Consider the following 16,882-nt stretch of genomic DNA (forward strand, 5'->3'; position numbering starts at 1 on the left):
TAGATCATCAGTTTTTCTATGTTTTTGGGTGGGCTGAATGTGATATGCCTGCTCCCTAATTATGCATCAGCCAATCACCTCCATCCCCTCATGGAGGACTATCACAATGTGTCATTTTTGCTTGTATTTTTTATACTTACCTTTTCCAGATGTCTTCAGGACAGTCTTGTGACGAGCTGTGTCCTTTTCCTTTTTGGATATTTTCCCTGTGGTGAGTAATCCTAAATCAGGGATCTCTAAACTTTACAAACAAAGGTTTACTGTCCTTCAGGCTTAGGGGGGGCCGGGCTGTGGCTAGTGGGAGTAGAAAATGCCCTGGCATCAGTGCCTCAACATTGGTTTTAATGGGAGGAGTAGTGTCATATTGTTGATATCATTCACAATAATAGTGCCCCATTGATGGTGTCAGTAGGGAGAATGGTGCACCATCATTGGTGTCAGTTGGTGGAATAGTGCTCCATTGATGGTGTCATTAGGAGGAAAGGTGCCCAATCATTGGTGTCAGCTGGTGGAGTAGTGCCCCAAGGGCCAGAAAAAGGCCATAAAAGTGCCATATCTGGCCCCTGGGCCACAGTTTGGAGACCACTGTCCTAAATGATGTTGCTGGCATGAAGGCATGCAACGTTTCACTATGAATGCAGGGCACTGTGGTGTCACCCACTCAAAGTGGAATCATGACATACTACACTAACAGGATGTTCTCAGTCTTCTAGGTTAAATCTGGAAGATTGAGGACATCTGGTGAAAAAAAAAAAGAATTACTGCAGGAGACAGTGTCGAAGAGGAGGTGAGTATTTTGAATCTTCATGGGGGACCGTTTTGGAAAATAAAAATTTAGCTCAGATTTTGGCTTTATCCACCAAATGCCAAGAAAAATGTCTTATCTAGAAAAAAAAGTTGATCAGATTTATTGCAGACCTCAGGAATATGAAGACAACAGGCCAGCTGACTCTATGTGGAAGACTAGTGATTTTGTTGTTATAAGCTTATTTGCATGACAACAAGTCACAGTCTGCCTCACAGCGCCCAGCAATCTCATCGCCACAGGAAAGGATGGAAAGGAAATATTCCAGAGAACAGGAATCTTCACAACGTGTGATCAAAATGTAATGTTCTCAGCTAAAAATGAGCCTTCTCACGCTGAGATATGCATTGCTGCCTGTTTGCTTTTTCCACACAAGAAGAAATAGATATCTTCAGGTTTAGTGTGTGAAGTATTTAGTACTTTAGGACAGCAACTTTAACCCTTTATTGTGTTTAAATTGAATAAACAGCATTTTTGTACATGTTTGCTTGATTTTTATGATCAGAACAAAAACAATTATATGTTTTCTCTTTTTAATCAAGTTAAAAATATATATTGAATATAGATGTTTCCTATTTACCGCATGTAGCAAGCAGGCTCAAGCCAACTTTCCACTACTTCTGCTGAGTCATTTGCTGTTTTGTTGTAAAAAGCCTAAACACCCTACGGAATTTGATGACCTGTTATTAGTATCCATTTACAACACAGCTAAATGAGACAGAGGAAATTAAATATATCTAATTGTATTGCTAGTTTATATGTTGATATAGAGACCTTTGTGTTTTCCATTAGACTGAACCAATCTTCCTGCTTAACTAGCCATTACGAACCAGTTAAACAAGTTGATTAGCATTTGCATAGAGGAAGCCCAGGTTCTAAATTCTTGATGGAAGATAAAATGCATTATTCCATATAATAATGCTATAAATAAAAATCACTAAAATAACCATGGCAATGCACCATTCACCGATGTGGCCCTAAAATGTTCACTTTGTTTTTCTCTTGCAAAGCATGTATTTATCTTTATACATCTGTCTCTCAAATCGAAAAACTGTGTATACTGCGCCAAAGCTGCCAGATCTTTTATGTTTTAACTGTCAATTTCAATAGTTGGTCTGAATCTGATGATGAGTGACATATAGACAGCTGTGATAGCATAAAAATGTACACCGTGATATGAAGCCATTGTGAATCACCAATCCAAAACTTGGCTTGTAACAATTTAGAAAGTATTTCAGAGATATTCTGATGCCTTTGATAGCATGAATAGTTATTTGTGCTAGTCTTTTGTGTTTTCTATAAATATATCTGAAATTATTTACTTCAGTGGTCAACTATGAATAGCTTATTATTAAAAGGAATGGTGGTAGGCAGACCATACATTTTGGAATTTCCCTGAATGAAATACTTACCTATACAATAAAAAATTCCTACAAGTAATAAAAAAAATATATAAAGATCAGTTTATGAACTTGGCCAACAACCATTTTTTAAATGATAAATAAATTAAGTAAAATTTTGGTAGTGAGTCCCCCAGCCTCTGCAGCATCATACTAAATGTATCTGAGTAATTCTGTGTAGTTGAGAACTGAGTAAACTCTGCATGGTTTGTCAGGTCTTTCTATTGCTCAAAGTTCCCATCAGATTTGTGTACTTTGTCTATCATGTCCAGTGCAGGGCTATTGTTGTTGTTAACATCATGACCCTAAACTGTTGAAGCATTGGGCTAATCAATATGCGGGGAACAGTCTAGCTGCAGGAAGGAGTGGAGGAGATTGTAAATAAATATTTTTTGTTCCCCTAGACAAGATGAGCAATTAGCCCTTGCAGTGCAGGCACAGCCCCACTGTAAGGGATTATTATTTAGTCACCTGGAGTTAGGCATTACATTTTAGCCAACAGGACTGTTCAAAACTGGAAGTCATGCATGTCGAAATGCATTTCAATGCAGTCCACCCACTTCAGGTTGCAGTGCACGTTGGGGTCTACAGTTACATGAGCCAAAACCAAACTGACTGCCAATCAAACACAGTTCATTACAGTTAACAGCACCCCCAGGAGAGAAGCCTATAGAAAAACATTCTATAATGTTAGAGTCTCACTACATGATGAATAAATTAAAGGAAAATGTTATACCTATGCATATAATTTAATCAATAAATGTAAATATATTGTGAATTAAGCTAAAATTATCACATGGTTTCCAACTACAATTTTTTCACTGAGGTACAAAGGGATGAAACAGTTGAACCAGCAAGGTTACCTTTGCCTGCATTCCTTCCTCGAACAGTCTATTCCAGGAACATCTCTGATTGCCTATTGAGCTAAAAGTAGCCAGGCTTTTGCAGCGTATATTTAGATTTGCATTTTTACTACCTATGTTTTAGAAAGGCTGCTTTCTTTATAAATATCACTAATCCTTAATTAGTCATTCATTACTGCAGCACTTACATGAAGATCTCTTTTTAAGGGTTTCTATGGTTACCTTGGTCAAAACTTCAGTCCATTTGCCATGCAAGGGAGATTTATTTATATATTTAACTAATTTATATCGTACTGGCACTTTTTCCACAGCTCTTTACAATGACCATTAAACCCTTCAACTCATTACCCAAAGAAGGTTACTTTCCAATTTCCCTACCACAGTCATATAATGGCCTGTTTTAAAGGATTTCAGACTAGTTCCGAAGGTGTAAATTTGACATCAGCTTTAGTCACAGTCCTGGGTCAGGCTCAGAGACCAGTAGCTATAACAGTCAAAACATTCCCACCGACTAGCAGGATAAATACACAATCAGATCACCCTGGCAGATGATGCAGACTCACCTGAGGTGTGGGGTCTAAGCACTAGCCAGTATCCACCAGATCTCCTGATGGTGGAGAAGAGATTTGCTGCATGCTAGTGCCAGGCTTTGGTCTCAAGGATTGTCCCATCAGGAGGTGAACAAGCTGGTCTCTGGTTGCAGGTGTAGCAAGTAGGGATCAAGCAGAAGCGTAGTCAGAAACAAGCCAAAGGTTGATAAGAAGTGTTTGAAGGTTGGGAATCAAACAGAAGCGTAGTCAAGGATCAAGCTAAGGTTTAGTAACTAATGGTTGCAGATTGGGATCAAACAGAAGCATAGTCAAGGATCAAGCCAAGGTCAGTAACAAATGGTTGCAGATTGGGATCAAGCAAATGCATAGTCAAGGAATAAGCCAAATTTGGGAGCAAAGAGTTTAAGCTGCACCAGAAACAAGGGCTAAGGGATCAGACAAGGAGCTGTCCAGCATCTCAGGTGGCTAAACAAGAAGAGTTAGTGGTAGACACAGCGGAGGTTACAGATTCAGATCCAGGTCCTGACATTTGGACATTTCTTAGATAATTCAGAATTCATTGACAAGTGCATTTGATCTGCAATTGACCTCCTTCAATGGGTTTTGCATTCCCATAGAAATGTACAGTATAAGAATGCAAAACCTGCTTAAAGCGAATGAAAGCCCATTGACAATAGTGCTAAGGATAAAATGAGGAAGCCACACACTAGTAGCATCACTTCCTTCAAAAGTTCTTATTCAAACAATAAAGACTCTACAACTAAGTCTAGTTGGGTGAAACGCATTAATGACGGGTCTCCTAAATGGGATGTATTTTTGAATAAAGAATTTTGAAGGATGTGATGTTTCGGATGTACAGCTACTGTTTTTTTTAAAAGCATCTAAGCAGAGCAGGAACAGGTTCCAGTGACTTTCACCCAGAGTGCAGAGAATATATATCTGGAGTTTGAAAGTAGTTAGGCTCTTCGTAGTCTGCTAGCATGAAAGGAAGCCATTTACCATACTAATACATACGGTTTTGTATTAGATTATTTGTGGTACTAGTTGACATTGGAAAGAAACCCATACAAAGGTGGGAAGAACATGCAAACACCATGCAGATAATGGGCTTAATTTACTAAAAGCAAAAATAGTGTGTTTACTTTGCAAGGGAATTCGCACTTTACAAGCGCTATGTGACTAAGGTGAAGTTCTGCGGACCTTCACCATCCAGTCGCTTGCAAAGAAAAATGTTTTTTAATAATTTTTTATTTTTTTTATTAAATTGTATTGCATTTTAACAAGGACAGTACATAGTAGAACAACAGATATCATATACAGTGTAGCTTATGAAATTGCTATGATCAAGCATATGATATAGAACAGACTGTGTAAGACAAGGCTAATGGTCTAGAGTTGAGAACTTCACATCTCATAACTATGAAAAATCTGTCCAAAAAGAATAACTAGGGAAAGTAATAGGGAACATAGTAAGGTAGGGGAGGTAAAGAATGGCATGGGAAGAAGAACTTAAAAAATACAAATATAAAGGAATTAAAAAAAAAACTGTTTTAATTTTCCTTGCATGTGTTTGTGTATTCTTCAATGTAACCCAAAAGTGCAGCGCTAACATAAATAAATGCAATTAATATGTTTCAAAATACAAAAGGGGAGTGGTGTCCAAATTAATGAATACAGTCCCACATGAATATTGAAAAGGAAAAAAGGGGGGGAGGGGGATAGTGTCCAAATTAATGAATGCAGTCCCACAAACAAATGTGTAAATGCTGTGAAGCCACATGCAGGATATTCAAGACAAGGAAGAAGCCTCTTTCCAATAACACCAAGGGGAAGTGTGAGAAGGGGACACCTCTGTGTGCGGGTATAGCAAGCAGCTTACCAGAACTCAGTGGCTGCTCAAATAAATGAGACAGCCTCTCCCAGCTAGTAATTTAAACCAGTGTGGTCAGAAGTTGTCGGACTCAGGCACTTCAGAACTCCGTTTTTAGGAAGGGGCAGCCTCTCCAGGCAAGTTGATTTATCAAATATAGTAAATGGGTGGCAGGCTTGATCCTCCTCAATTACTCCAACAAGTGAAAGTGGATATGCAGGAAAAGAAACAGAGGCCCATAGCGTAATACCGTAAAATAAGGCAATATTTATTAAGACAAAAGGCTACTCACACGTTACAGATGAAAAACAGGCATATATAAGCTGATCCTGGGTGAAAACCGCGGCGTCCCGCAAATCTCCCAAACAGCATACAAAGATCAATGCAGCCGGCTTCGTATAGGGGGCGTGTTGACGTTACGTCTGTGTATTCTTCGCAAAGTAAATTGTCACCACATTTTCTAAGCTAAGGGAAAATTCTATTGAAAAGTGAAAATTCCCTTCCAAAGTGAACAGCCTATTCGCCTTTAATAAATTAACCCCACTGTCTCTGGGGGAAACTAGTGTTAAGATCCTTGTCCTGTAAGGCAAGGTATAGACAAGCCTGGCCAACAAATTTCAGAGGAAATTGCGATAATTCCTGACAAAACACTAAAGACGTGAATTTTGAATTGCTGCTATTTCCTCTTGCTAAAATGGTGTTGTTGTGCATTGTCCCCAACCCCCTTCTCCAGAGCATAAACATGCACTCACAGCCAAGCAGCATGTACATGTTAATGGACTAGCTAGCTGAGATACAACTTTCATATGTTCAGTTTTATGGTGTACCTAAATTTAATAACACATTTGTAATATACTGTAGCTTCCCAGGCTTTAAATTTGGTGACTGTACTAGTTTTCTTTCATTTATTTTCCTCTTGTGTCTTCTTCGTCTATGGAGGAGAAAAGGAAAAACCCTTGGACAGCAGCAATGCCTGGAGAGGGTAATATTAGTTAGATGGACTAGTAGATTTAGAAGGACTTTATATACAGTAAGTGTCTAACAATTCCAGCTAACTAGTTTTAAACCAGTAACACTATTTTTTTTTTTTGGGGGGGGGATAAAGGTTTTACATAAATGAATGAAAGCTGACAATTCTAAGCACCCCTGTCAGTGTTAAATGGTTTCTTTTAACCTTCTAACTGCCACTTTTGCTGGACAGCTCCGTCTGTCAAAAAAGTTGAAAAATAAAAGACTTATTGTTAAGATCAAAAGAAAGAAAAAAGAAAAAAAGAAAATGAATGCAGCATTTAAAGCGGGATTAAGGTGTACTTTATTTTCCTGTCCTTCGATGGTCCAAGGTTCCTCTTCAGTGCCAGCAGCTTCTTCTGGGTGCTGGGCTGTGGCTTTATTGATTGGCTGGAGCGTGATGATGTCACTCCTGGGCATGCTCAGGCTTTCAGTCATGCTGGCACACAGGATCTGTGCCCAAATGCAAACTGACCTGCACGTTCTAAAGAAAACAGTGAGCAGGCAGGTATGTTTATTTCAATGCTGAAGAGACATGACATGTCTTTTCTGCAATAAAGAGCCTTCCTGTTCGCAGTTTTTTTTTTTTCAATTTAGGGGTTGGTAAGCTGAAATATATACAATTTTTTGCTTTTGGGTCTAGATAAACTTTAAGGGCCCATTTACATATATGTTTCAACTGGTTGTTCAAATGTCTGGCTGTAATTAAGAATTCTGACCTAACCCTAATACTTGAATTCTTAGTAGAAGGTGATTATGAATCTTTGTTAGTATAGATAACACTGTCTGTGAAAGAGTAGTAGAATTGACATAAAATTGATGCAGACAGATGCTGTGACTTCCTTTGGCCCTTTTGGGAATTTTTTAATATCTTGAGTGATTCAACACTCAAATGGGTTGATTTACTAAAGCCAATTAGGCTGTTCATTTTGCAAGGGAAGTTCCACTTTTCAAGAGAATGTAACCCAAGCTTAGTAAATGAGCAAAAGCTTTGCTGACTTCCATCAGCCAATCATCCGCAAGCAAAAATGACGTTTTTTTTTCCTTGCACATGATTGGGTCTGTCTAGAATTAAGAATTCTAACCCAATCCTAATCATTAATTTCTGGGCAGAAGGTGGTTAGAAATCGTTATTTGTATAAATATCCTTTAAGACTTATTAGTGAAAGAGTACCAGAACTTGCGTAACACTGATGCAGACAGATGCTAAGGGGGTCCCACTGGCTTCCTTTGGCCTTTTTGGGAATCTTCTAAAACCTTGAAGGATACAACGCTCAAAGGGGTTGATTTACTTAAACCAATTAAGCTGTTCATTTTGCAAGGGAATTTACCTCCAGGGTTTAGAGAATGAGATGACAATCTGCTGACTTCCATCAGCCAATCATCTGCAAGCAAAATTCAGCTTTTTCTTGCACACGATTAAAGTTGTCTGGAATTAAGGATTCTAACCTGAACCTAATAATTTAATTCTGGGTAGAAAGTGATTAAAAATCTTTGTTAGAATAGGTAGCCTTTAAGATTTCCTGTGAGTAGCAGAATTTGCATAAAACTGATGCAGACAGATGCTATGGGGTTCTACTGACCTCCCTTTTGGCCCTTTTGGGAATCTTCCAATATCTTGAGGAATACAACACTCAAAGGGGTTAATTTACTAATGCCAATAAGGCTGTTTACTTTGCAAGGGAAAATGCACTTTGCAAGGTAATTTACCCTAGAGCTTAATGATTGAGATGATTTCCATCAGCCAATCATCCGCAAGCTAAGGTGTTGTTTTCTTTTTCCCTGCTCATAATTGGGTCTGGCTGGAATTAAGAATTCTAACTTAACCCTAATAATAATTTTATTCTGGGTAGAAGGTTATTAGGAATCTTTATTAGTATAATTAACCTTTAAGACTTTCAGTGAAAGAGTAGCAGAATGTGCATACAACTTATGCAGACAAATGCTATGGGGTCCCACTGACTTTCTTTGGTCTTTTGGGGAATTTTCTAATGTCTTGAGGGATACAACACTCAAATGGGTTGATTTGCTAAAAGCCAATTAGGCTGTTGACTTTGCAGGGAATTTACCCCAAAGCTCAGTGAATGGGATAAAGCTCTGCTGACTTCCATCAGCCAATCATCTGCAAGCAAACATTATTATTTTTTTTTTTTTTATTTCCCTTGCGTATGATTGTGTTTTCTTTACAAAGTCATAGCAGGGGTAAACCAGACCATATTACCACATCCCTCTAAATTTCTAAGCACAATAACCCCACGGATGCACTTGGGAACCAGATAAACGGGACTTTAATGGTGATTGATCTCTCAAAGAAAATCTCAGACAATTAAAAATACAATAAAATCGTACAGCTTTATGTACATGTAAGATAAAAAACATAGGGACACGCTATCACTTTTTCAATAGGTCTAAAATAAATTATTCATTACATATTGGTTGTTTGTACATAAACCCCCATAAATCCCCACATCCTTGTGTCACTCTTATTACAAGAACAACCTAACATTCTTATAGGTAATGATAAATACAATATATCCTTCCCAGTTAGTTGAATACAGGATATTTTTCCAGTGCTTTTGTTGTGTTGTGCATGGCTGGTGGAGTAAAGCCTAGTACACACACAAGTGCCAATTGTTGGGTGGCATCGGCTGGTTCAACAGAAACCAGCCATCATTAGGCCCGTGTGTATGGGAGCCTGTCCGACAGAAGCCTGCTGAACGGGTCATGACCAAAAACGGTCTGCGGACTGGCTCCTGATCAGCTGACTGGAGTGTTCTGATGGGGGGGGGGGCATCCCCCTGTCAGAACACAATAGCACAGCAGGGGAGATTGCTGTACTAACATCAGATTGATAGTACAGTGGTTCCAACCTGAGCTGTCAGAACAACAACGCTAAGGCTACATTCACACCTGAGCGTATCGTTTTCAGGAGTTTTTTGGGGCTTTTTTCAGGCCTTTTTTGGGCTTTTTACATGTGTTTTTTTTTCGGGCAATTTTCAGGTGGTTTTTTGGGGCTTTTTTCAGGCCTTTTTTTTTTGGGCTTTTTACATGTGGTTTTTTTTCGGGCATTTTTCAGGTGTTTTTTTGGGCTTTTTCCAGGCATTTTTTGCAGGTGTTTGGAGACAGGCATTGACATCTAACAAAAACGCTGGTAATCAGCCAAAAAAGAAGCTCATGTACTTTTTTGAGCTTCAGGGGACAAAACGCTCAGATGAAATTAAAGGGATTTTTCTTGTTCTGCGTTTTGAGACTTTAGAGAGGAGCGTTTTACGAGCTGAAATACGCTCAGGTGTGAACAGGGCCTTAAAGTTTTGGTGACTTCCATCAGCCAATCATCTGCAAGCAAAATTCTGTTTTTTTTTATTTTCCTTGCACATAATTGTGACAAAGTGAAATTTCACCACATTCAAAGTGCATTCAAAGTGCAACTTCCTCTGCAAAGTCAACAGCCTTTTTGCCTTTAGTAAATCCACCCAGTGCCTCTTGGACTTTCAGCTCTGGGAATATTCACTTGCAAAGTGAAAAAGCGGGAAATTGTATCATACTTACCGTAATTTCCCTTTCCTGGTGCCAATCCATGGCAGCATACCAATGATAGAGCTCCGCCTCGACTCCTCCCTCAGGACTAGTGCATAGCATAAAAGACAAGAAGGTCCCTTCCCCCAGCATTCTCCTGTAATTTAGAATACCGAGGGTGGGAGCGTATGCTGCCATGGATTGGCACCAGGAAAGGGAAATTACGGTAAGTATGATACAATTTCCCGCTTTCCTGGTGCCTCCATGGCAGCATACCAATGATAAATAAATAGCTGACACGGGTGGGATAATGCACACACAAAAAATACATTTTATTCAGACAGAGGACATGGCTAAGCTTAGTGCCTTCCTTCCAAAGTTTACAGTTGAAAGGGATCCTGGATCAATTCTGTAATGCCTGATGAAAGTATGGCAAGAAGACCAGGATGCTGCCCTGCATACCGTCTCCAAGGAGACGTTGGCCCTAGCTGCCCAAGATGCTGCTACAGCCCTCGTGGAATGAGCTTTCACCTGTGTTGGAGGCACCAACTTCTTGGATATGTACGTTTTTTTGATTAGGTTCACTATCCAGGAGGCTAGAGTTCTGCTAGTGGCATCTTTCCCTCTATTTTTCCCGTGAGGGATGATGAATAGTCTTTCCAATATCCTAAAAGATTCGGTGGCAGCCAAGTAGGCTTTCAGCACTCTGGCGATGTCTAATTCGTGGCAAGTATCGGAATCCATGTCAGTAAAAACTGGCAATGCCCAGGGTTCTCTTAGGAAAGCTGATGACGCCACTTTGGGGACAAAGCCATGAATCGGACGGAGTTCCACCCTATCCGGGAAAAAGGAAATGTGTTCCTCACCAATTCCTAGTGAGTGGAGTTCCGAAATTCTCTTTCCAGATGTTATGGCTAAGAGGAAGACCGTTTTTAATGTAAGATTCCAAAGTGAAATTTGCTCTACTGGGGCAAACGGCTGATCTGAGAGGACCTCCAAAACGAATGAAAGATCCCAATTTGGAAAGGAGCGCCTAGCCGGAGGGCGGATTTTTAATACTCCTCTCAGAAAGGTCACTACTAAGGGGTCTTCTGCCCACCTTCTATTGGATGCGGCCGATATTGCTGCTACCTGAACCTTTAGGGAGCTCAGACTAAGACCCAAATCTAGACCCGTCTGTAAAAAACTGAGGACGTCAATCGTAGAAGGAGAGATGGGGTTGAATCCTTTTCCAGAAGCAAAGGTTTGAAACTTGTTCCAGATTTTATTGTATACTGTGTTTGTGGAAGGCTTTCTCGCTCCTAGAAGGGTAGCGATGACCTCTGTGGAGCATCCTAGGTTTTTAAACCTCTCCCTTTCAGCTTCCAAACCCGAAGGTCCAGCTTGTGGGGATTCGGGTGAAACAGCCTGCCTTGGGACAACAGGTGAGGAAAGGAGGGGATCCTCGTCGGCGGTTCCAGGCTGAGATACATGGCTAGAGGGAACCATGGTCTCTTCGGCCAATAGGGTAGTATTGCCAAGACTTGGACTTCTTCCTTCAGAAGTCTTGAGAGAAAACTCGCAATCAGTGGGCGAGGTGGAAAGGCATAAGCCGTCTTGAAGACCCATGGGCATACCAGAGCGTCCACTGCTTCGGCCGATGGGTGAGGAAAGCGGGAAAAGAAACGGGTCAACTTGTTGTTGCTCGGAGAGGCAAACAAATCTACCTGAGGATAGTCCCAGAGATTGACTATCTGCTGGAAGATGTGGGGGTGTAGAGACCACTCGTTGCTGTCCGTGAAGTTCCTGGACAGCATATCTGCTTCCATATTCAAAGTGCCTGGAAGATACACAGCTTTCAGGCCGAGGAGATTCTTCTCTGCCCATAAGAGTATTGGCTCCACTTCCCTGAGAAGGGATCTGCTGTGTGTGCCCCCTTGTCTCTGGAGATAAGACACTGCTGCCCTGTTGTCCAGACGCAGTAACACTCTCTAACCCTTGATGATGGAAGTCAAGGCTAACAATGCTTGAAAAGCCGCTCTGATTTCTAGGATATTCGACACAATCCCGTTGGTAGGGAAAGGCCACCTTCCCTGTACCCTTGTCTCCCCGCAATGGCCCTGTCCGCTGGCATCGGACGTAATTGTGATCCATGAGGAAGAGCCGAGGTGATGCGATTTGGAAAGAATTGTTGCATCTGTCCACCAGTGTAGGCTTCTGATTGTTGACGCTGACAGACTGATCTTTTGGGAAAGATGTAGTCTCTTCCACTGTGCCAGAAAGGCTACTTGGAAATGCCTCAGATGCCAGTGAGACCAGGGGACTAAAGGGATGCAGGCCGACATAGTGCCTATTAGACTCATGCATTGAGATGCTGTCAGGAAAGAACACCGTCGAACTCAGATCATTTTCTCATTAATGGCTTCCCTCTTCTGAGGAGGCAAAGAAACTGAACTTTGTTTCGTGTTGAATAAGGCGCCCAGATAAATCATCTCTTCTTGAGTAGGTATTAACTGGCTCTTCTGTAGGTTTATCAACCATCCCATTTCCGTTAATTCCTGCATTAACATTTCCTTGTGGACTATGAGCTGGTTTGGGTTGGAGGCCAGAAGCAAGATATCGTCTAAATAGTGGTAGACTCTTAGACCTCTCTCGAAGTGGAGCCAGGGATGAGATCAGTATCTTTGTGAAAACTCGTGGAGAGGTGGACAAGCCGAAGGGAAGGGCTTGGAATTGGAGGTGCAATTGTCCCACTGCGACTCTCAGGTATTTTGGAAAGAGGGGAGAGTAGGGACATGCAAATACGCATCCTGCAGATCTATAGAGATCATCCAGTCCCCTGGCTGGATGGCATGGATAATCGTTTGCAGGGACTCCATTTTGAACTTTGAGAATAATGTGTCGATTTAGCTTCTTTAGGTCTATAACAGGTCTCCAACCTCCTGTTTTCTTTGGGACCAGAAAAAGGGTAGAATAGAATCCCTTGAAGCGCTCTTCCGAGGGAACAGGAACTGCCACTTTCTGAAGCTGGAGAGATGACAGGAAATGAGACAGTGCTTGTGCCTTTTGATGGGAGGTCGGCCACGTTGTCTGTTGGAACGAATCTTGAGGAGGATGACCCAAAAAAAACCAAAAATGGCCCCAACGAATAGTCGATAGAACCCAAGGATCCTGGCAGTGGCTTGCCCAGATTGGAAAAATTGTTTTAGCCTGGTCCCCACTGGGAGGGACAAGGCTAAGTTGGCGTCAAAAAGGTGTTGGCGCCTCTTGGGGAGCGGTAAGGACTTTATTTTTTCTGGAATTTAGGAAGGAAGCTTGAGTGCCTCTCCAGGGTCTCCTGCCCTCTCTGGCCTGTTTTGGCTGTCTGTAATCCCGCACATTAGATGGATGGAATCTTGCTGTAAATGGCCTTGACTTGCGAGCCCTTCCGTCTTGTGGAAGCATACCCGATTTTCCGCCCGACACTCTCGAGATGGCTGTATTTAGTTGTTCCCCAAACAAATTCTTCCCATCAAATGGAATCTTGCACCAGTTCTGTTTGGATGCAGGATCGGCTATCCATGGTTTAAGCCATAAAGCTCTTTTTGCCATCACAGAATGGAGCATAGCTCTGGCTGAGCAGCGGATGGTATCAATTGCTGCTTCTCCCACAAAATCTGCCAAAATCTTGAGCTCTTCCAGGGCTTTGATTATGTCCTCCTTTGGGACGTCCCTCCTTAATTTCTCCCATTAAAGGGAAATAGATCTGTTTCCTTTTAAGGAATGGAAAATAGGATTTGGATTTTTGAGGAGTGTGATCTTCTACCTCCTCCCAGGCAATAGCTTCTTTGACCGCCTGAATGAAGGGCTGAACCAAGGTATACTGGAACCCAGATGGATCCCGTTCATCTGAAGATCCCACCGAGTCTGACTCCCTGGCTGGATGCTCTACCGGATGTAAAGGAGTAATAGTTGCAGAGGGACAGGGCCTTTCGGTATCTGGAACATGAGCAGAAGATTCGGAAACAGATTGGGTCGGAGCCAATGCTAGCTCTGAAATTGAATCCTCAACCGTCTGTTTGATCAAGTCTACTACTTGTTTGCTTTCCTGCTCCCGATTGGCCGCATAATCTCTCAAGCAGTCCTTGCAGACTAATTTATCCGGGAGGGGATTTGCGCCACAAGCCCAGCATTTCTTCCTGAAAGTATGAGGAGGGGGAGATGGGGAATAGTCCCGCCTCCTTGATCTTGATCTTCCAGATCTATGTTGTGAGGATCGGAATCTATATGGACTCTCGTCATCTCGATATCTTGAAGATTTCTCCGATCTCTTGGAATGGGCAGGGCTGGTGAGAGAGGGAAAATTCCCATCACTCAAAGGCACATGCTCTCTTTTTTTTTTTTTTTTAATACTCACGTAAAGTTGGTCCCATACCTATCAGAAGTGTGAGGATCTTTTGCATGAGATGAGTGACTCATGATGGCTTACGAGCAGCAGGGTCAGGAGAGAGAGGCAGAGAGAGAGAGAGACAGAGACAGAGAGAGAGACAGACAGAGACAAAAAATCCCCATTTTTTTTTTTTAAAGACAATAGGGATGAAGAAAAAGAAAAGAGAGAGGGAATAAAACTGTCAGACCTATACAAGACAGATACCCATACATACACGCATATACATAGACGCACACACACATATACACACATATACACATATATATACATATATATATATATATACATATATATATATACATACACATACACACATACATACATATACACATACATACATACATAGCTGCACAACTATACCCACAGATATACCTGTACAGATTTTAAATAAAAAATTTACTTTACCTAAGGGCAGGGAAAGGAGCACTTGAAGATCTTCTCATAGAGGCAGATCCCAGCAAGATGCCTCCTTATATCTTTAATTAGGGAAAGGGAGAGCCTAATGGACAAAACTGCTGCTCATAGTTTACTTTGATTACTTTAGGGAAAGCGAGCACTGCTTTCCCCCAACAAACATGGCCGGCGACTAACACACTATACAATTTTCTTTAGATTTTTTCCTCCAGACCTACCAAAACCATATAACATGAGGCCAAACCTAAACACCCCCAACCTGCATGCAATCAGGCAGGCCCCTGCACCACACAGAAAAGACAAATCTAAAGGAAATCTGACAACAAAGTTGCACAGTGTGTATCCAGCTTAAGAGGTAACTTTTTGGGAAAAAGGACAAACCCCTAAAAAAACGCATTACTACCAGAATATAAGGAAGAAAAAAATAACAAAATATGCCTAACTAATAACATCATTTAGTGACAGTAACCTGAAAAAAGGGGAGAAATGGAAAATAAGACATTGATAACACATACAGTAGCCTTAAAGAAACCAGTGAAATATATAAATGAAACAGATAAAATAAAGGGAAAAACCTGACCCGGCTGTTTTGCAGAAACGACTCATCCATAATTTTCCAGAAACTGCAGACTGCGTTCCTATGAGGAAACTCTGCTTTGACCCCAAAAGATCCACAGAAGGGGTTCCCTGCCTTATTAGTGCTATGAGCGACCCAAGAGCAGGGACTGCGTCTGGGAGAGGCTGAACCCAGCAGAAGCTGCCAAACTAAGTAAGGCAGAGGTAGGGACATACTGCTAACTCTTCACCAGTTCCAGAGGTATGAGGAAAAAAAGGAGAATGCTGGGGGAAGGGACCTTCTTGTCTTTTATGCTATGCACTAGTCCTGAGGGAGGAGTCGAGGCGGAGCTCTATCATTGGTATGCTGCCATGGAGGCACCAGGAAATCTATTTGCCTTTAGTAAATCAACCCTGAAGCTTTTCCAAGCATGGTTGGCTGCAGAAGTTTCATTTGAACTCATTCTACTTTAAACTTTTCACAGGCTTTCAGTTTCTCCTTCTGCTCATTACATATTTTACATTGTTTTCTATTACGATCTATAATGATGTCTGAAATTGATAAAAAGAAGAATTGTCAGTACTAAACTTTTTTAGCTGTATTTTTTTTTTTTCCCATCAGTAATCTTTGTTTCTGATCACCTTAGTCGTTGCTTTTGTCCACATTTAAAGTAAAAGCAACGAGAGGTATGGTTTGAAACTGCCACCAGCATTAGAACCAACGCAAAAGACGGGCAGACAATCTATCTAATCAGACTCGCATTCAGAAGAAAACGACTATTGAACTTAATTCTTGGCGCTCATCAGTGCCTTTCAAAAGGGAGAAAATTATAAAGCATTTATGCTGTTTTTTTGTTTTGTATTGGAAAAGTGTGCAAAAATGGTGCTGGCTCTGTTGTAATCATCGTCATTACTGCAGCACACACTTGACCTCGTCTTTGCAGACTGTTGTATTTATTTTTCATGGAACCGCAAGTAAAAAAAATGAAGACTGGAGCATACTGTGAACTTATTTTGGCACCTAAGAAATACGTGTCTGCTGTGAGCCATTTGCCAATTTGTGCTTTATTGTATCCACTATTAAAGATGTATTTTCTTGTTTGTATTTTCTTCTTTTGAATTTCTTTTTTTTCTTCTTGCTGACAAAACCTTAATAAAGTCCTAATGACAATGTGAGCGTGCAATTTGTGTGTTTTATAAATGAGTTGTTTTTGTTTGTTTACGTAAAATTTTATTTCACAATGGAACAGGTGAGTCTAAAGCCACACAATTCTTAAAAAAAAGATATTTAAAATATAAGATAAATAAAAGGCTTTTTAAACCATTTACTTTTTTCATTCTAGCTAAACAATAGGCACTAAAACAGATAAATCACGATCACTCTGCGCTGTAAAGTAGAAACACCCCCCCCCCCCAAAAAAAAAATAATAATAATCAATTCAAAAATACCATATAATTCAATAATATGTATCACTGCTGCCACAATAAATAC

The 16,882-nt window shown here is 40.8% G+C and overlaps 1 long non-coding RNA gene across 1 annotated transcript; it reads left to right on the top strand.

Annotated features, from left to right (window-relative positions):
- The first annotated feature begins 148 nt into the window (after nucleotides 1–148).
- Nucleotides 149–16,563, top strand: LOC309554314. The gene is made up of 2 exons (XR_014225228.1): nucleotides 149–211; nucleotides 16,013–16,563. It is a non-coding gene; the product is annotated as an uncharacterized lncRNA (long non-coding RNA).
- The last annotated feature ends 319 nt before the right edge of the window (nucleotides 16,564–16,882 follow it).

This window comes from Pelophylax lessonae (genome assembly GCF_965119305.1).
Source record: "Pelophylax lessonae genome assembly, chromosome: 4".
Lineage (NCBI taxonomy): Eukaryota > Metazoa > Chordata > Amphibia > Anura > Ranidae > Pelophylax > Pelophylax lessonae.